This window comes from Acomys minous (assembly GCF_964271855.1).
Source record: "Acomys minous genome assembly, chromosome: 20".
NCBI classification, from domain to species: domain Eukaryota; kingdom Metazoa; phylum Chordata; class Mammalia; order Rodentia; family Muridae; genus Acomys; species Acomys minous.
This window is the reverse complement of record NC_140502.1, coordinates 17,660,939-17,665,988: the sequence shown is the minus strand read 5'-3', so window position 1 is coordinate 17,665,988 and position 5,050 is coordinate 17,660,939.

Below are 5,050 nucleotides of genomic sequence, written 5' to 3'. Positions count from 1 at the left end.
AAAATGCCCTACAGCTAGATCTTACGGAGGTATTTTTCTCAAAGGAGGTTCGCTCTTTTCAAAGAATTCTAGTTTGTATCGCGTTAACATAAAACTATTCAACACACACACACACACACACCAAGTTTATCACAACAACTTAGGCAGTGAGTAACCTACCGTCCTGCGTTTCAGCAGGAACCGGGAAGCCGGGGCTGAGCACAAAACCAGAAGTGAAGTGCATGCTCGGTGTGGAAAAGGGTGAAGTGCAGGGTCAAAGGAGCTTAGAGCTCAGAAACCAGAGCCAGGTGGCAATGAGAGCCCGGCCTGACCTGAGCAAGTTTGCTGGCTGCTTCAGAAACAGCCGGCCGCTTGATCCTGCAGAAGGCCACTGCAGTGGGCGGAGTGGCGGAAGCTGACCGGCAGCCAAGGCCCGGGATCCAGGGATGAATTCTTTAAGGAGAAGGGGAGCCCTTCCTTCCCCAGAATAAATGACAAGGATCAGACAATCTTTGATGAAACAGATGATGTTGGCCCATTTATTTCGTGTGAAACAGGGGCTTATAAACCTTGGGCAGTGGGAGGGGTTTTGAGGGTGAATGTGTTTGATTCACTGGGGCTAAGGGCACCAAGGATACTTCAATCCTATCCCAAGAAGGGAAACACAGTACTTAATCACCCTACAGGTGGGGGAAGATTTCCAGGGAAGGTTAAAGGTCATTGGTTAAACGCCAAGACACCAAGACGTCTTATTAGCCTAGTGTAGGTGTTTCCAGGAATCCGCAGGTGCTTGCTGAACGGTTCTTATCAGGGCTCAGCAGGGTTGGGATTTTAATTTCCCTGAGTGCTGGTCCTTAGAAGATCTGGGGTTCCCCAGATCAGGTGGAGAGGGAACTCAGCTGAGAAAGGGAGTCCATCATTTTTTTTTTTTCTTTTTCCAGACAGGGTTTTTCTGTGTAGCCTTGGCTGTCCTGGACTCACTCTGTTAGACCTCACAGAGATCTGCCTGCTTCTGCCTCCCCGAGTGCTGGGATTACAGGCGTGCGCCACCATTCCTGGTGGCTACCTAGCTCTTAAGGCTGGCATGGCACCTTCCCTGGGCCACGCAGCCAAAGTGCTTTTCAGATGTCCTAGTTAGGGTTTTCTATGGCTGTAATGAAACACCATGACCAAAAGCAACTTGGGGGAGGAAAGGGTTTACTTTGTTTACACTTCTCCGTCACTGTTCGGCACTGAAGGAAGTCAGGGTAGAAACTCCAACAGGGCAAATTCAAAGCACCCGATGCTCTGGAGGGAAAGTGTAGGATGGCCTGGGGAGAGACCGAGGTCCAGCGTGCACACCCAGCTCCCTGCCTGGGGGGGGGCAGGGGGTGGAGTTGGCAGGTGTACGACAGTCCCTCCACTCCCGTCCACTCATTACTTTGTCTTGTATGAATTAAGTTTCAGGAACAGAGAAGGAGGAGGAGGATCTGGGAGGGAGGGGCACTGGAACCATCCTCTAAGCAGGGTGATCACTCACACAGCAGCATGGTAGAGGTCTTAAGTAAAGATCCGGGGGGGGGGGGGTGGGCGTGGGGTGGGGAGGGGGCTGGAGAGATGGCTCAGCGGTTAAGAGCATTGCCTGCTCTTCCAGAGGTCCGGAGTTCAATTCCCAGCAACCACGCGGTGGCTCACAACCATCTGTAATGAGATCTGGCGCCCTCTTCTGGCCTGCAGGTGTACATGCAGGCAGAGCACTGTATACATAATAAATAAATAAATAAATTTTTAAAAAGATCGGGGGGGCGGGGGCGGGGGACGGGGGCTGGAAAGATGGCTCAGAGGTTAAGAGCACTGACTGCTCTTCCAGAGGACCTGAGTTCAATTCCCAGCAACCGCATGGTGGCTCACAACCATCTGTAATGTAATCTGGTGCCTTCTTGGGCCTGCAGGTGTGCACGCATGCAGAACACTGTATACATAATAAGTAAATAAATAGATCTTTAAAAGACAAAAACAAAACAGATCGAGGCTTCCCTCCCACACAAAGCAAGGAACTTTTTTTGTTTGTTTTGTTTTTTCCTGTTTTGTTTTGTTGTTGTTGTTGTTGTTGTTGTTGTTGTTGTTGTTTGAAACAGGGTTTCTCTGTCCTGGACTTACTTTGTAGACCAGGCTGGACTCGAACTCACAGTGATCCACCTGCCTCTGCCTCCCGAGTGCTGGGATTAAAGATGTGTGCCACCACACCCAGCGACAGCAAGTACTCTTAACCACTGAACCATCTCTGAGGGGCTGGAGAGAGGACTCTGTGGTTAAGAGCACTGGCTGTTCCTCCAGAGGACCCAGGTTCAATTCCCAGCAGCCACCTGATGGTTCACAACCAGTTTTAGAGGATCTGATGACCTCTTCTGTACTCTGCATGCACCAGGCAACATAACACACCGCACACAGACATGCATGTAGGCAAAACACTCTTACACGGGAAATAAAATTAAGTCAGGCACAGTGGCACACACCTTTAATCCCAGCACTCCAGAGGCCGAGACAGGCAGATCTCTGTGAGTTTGAGGCCAGCCTAGTTTGCATAGTGCATTCCAGGACAGCCAGGACCACCTAGAGCAGGGAAGGGGGGGTTAATAATGAGTGACAGTTAAAGCTGCTCATGGAGCCAGGCACGGTGGCACACACACACACCTTTAATCCCAGCACTTGGGAGGCAGAGGCAAGTGGATCTCTGTGAGTCCAAGGCCAGCCTGGTCTACAAAGTGAGTCCAGGAAAGCCAACATAACACAAAGAAACCCTGGCTCAAAAAATATAAAAATAAAAATAAACTAAAAAAATAAATCAATAAACTAAAGCTGCTCACGGGGGTCAGCAAGGTGGCTCAGAGAGTGCAAGCGCTTGCTGCCAAGCCTGAAGGCCAAGTTCAGTGCCTAGGACCCGTATGGGTTCAGGAGAGTCCAACATCCCACAACTCCCGTGACATTCACAGATAAACAAATGGATTTTTTTTTAGCCAGGCAGTGGTGGTGCACTGCACCTGGGAGGCAGAGGCAGCCAGATCGCTGTGAGTTCGAGGTCAGCCTGGTCTACAAAGTGAGTCCAGGACAATCAAGGCTACACAGAGTAACCCTGTCTGGAAAAACAAATGTAATTTTTGTTTTACACTTTAAAAAAAAGATTTTATTTATTTTATATATATATGTGATGCTTTATCTGCAGGTACACCTGTAGCCCAGAAGAGGGTGTTAGAGGGTATAGGTGGCTGTGAGCCACCATGTGGTTGCTGGGAATTGAACTCAGGACGTCTGGAAGAGCAGACAGTGCTCTTAACCTCTGAGCCATCTCCCCAACCCCCCAACAAATGTAATTAAAAAAAAAAAGAACTATTTGTTAAGTGGTGGGGGCTAAAGAGATGGCTTAGTGCTTCAGACTGAGCTCGCAGAACCCATGTTGGGAGGTTCACAACCCCCTGTAACTTCAGCTCCAAAGGATCCAACACCTTCTTCCAGCAACTTCACACACACACACACACACACACACACACACACACACACACACACACACATGCACACTCGCATGAACAGACACATGGGCACACATGCACCATTGAATTCACTATGTAGACTCAGGGCCCGAGCCTGCTCTGGATAGTATCAACCACTACCTAGATATGGGGCCTATGGATTAGGAAATAAAAAAGATACAGGAAAAGATAGAAAATATAAAGCAAAAGAGATAAAAAGTCAGGCGTGGTAGGCACACACCCCTTTAATCCCAGCACTCGGGAGGCAGAGGCAGGCTGATTGCTGTGAGTTCGAGCCCAGCCTGGTCTACAAAGCAAATCCAGGACAGCCAAGGCTACACAGAGAAACCCTGTCTTGAAAAAACAAAAAAAGGGCTGGAGAGATGGCTCTGAGGTTAAGGGCACTGACTGCTCCTCCAGAGGTCCTGAGTTCAATTCCCAGCAACCACATGGTGGCTCACAGCCATCTATAGTGTGATCTGATGCCCTCTTCTGGCCTGCAGGTGCATGTGCAGCCAGAGCACGCTATACATAATAAATAAATAAATAAATAAATAAATATAAATATTATTTCTAAAAAAGAAAAACCAAAAAACAAAGACAAACAAACAACAACAAAACCATAAAATGGAAACGAAATTAAGATGTGACAATAACACCTGGCCATACTGGGGATGTTTCTGAGCTCCCTGCGTGTGTCCTTGTCAGCTCTCTCCGTTTAGGGCCTAGCTACTGACAGGCCTGTTTGTGTCCAGGGTACTCTCCCACAGAGCTGAGCCCCCAGCCTTGAGTTTGTGCTTTTTTTTTTTTTTTTTTTTTTTGAGACAAGGTTTCTCTGTGTAGCCCTGGCTGTCCTAGACTCACTCTGTAGACCAGGCTGGCCTTGAATTCACAGCGATCTGCCTGCCTCTGCCTCCGGAGTCCACCACGCCCCGCTCTTTTTATTTTTTATTCAGTTATTTAGTTAATTTTGGACAGGGTTTCTGTGTGCAACCCTGGCTATCCTGAATTCTCTTTTGTAGACCCGGCTGGCTTCGAACTCACAGAGATCCACCTGCCTCTGCCTCCCGAGTGCTGGGATTACAGGCGTGCACCACTGTCGCCGCCACTACCCGGCTTCTTTCTACGTTTTGTGAGTGAGTGAGTGTGTGTGTGTGTGTGTGTGTGTGTGTGTGCGTGCACGGGTTGCACAGGTGCCATGGCACACATCTAGAAGTCAGAGGACCCCTTGAGGAGCTGGTTCTTTCCTTCCACTGTGTGTGTCCAGGGAATGAAACAGTCCCTCTGGCCTGGTGGCACTGTACCCACCTCTGTACCCACTGAGCCACCTTACCAGTCTCATCCTCCTTTAATCTGTGTGTTCACACGCGTGTTATAGATCCAGTAATTGAGGGCCTCAGAGGGCGGTCTCCTGTGTTCCTTCCCGTCTTACCTGTTTGAGACAGTCTCTTGCTGTGTAACCAGGCTGGCCCTCCAGCTCCCAGGGATCCTTTGCTATAAAGGAAAGAGTGCTCCATCGAAGTTATAGACGCCCCCCCCCACCTTAGACTTTCTGTGATTTCTGG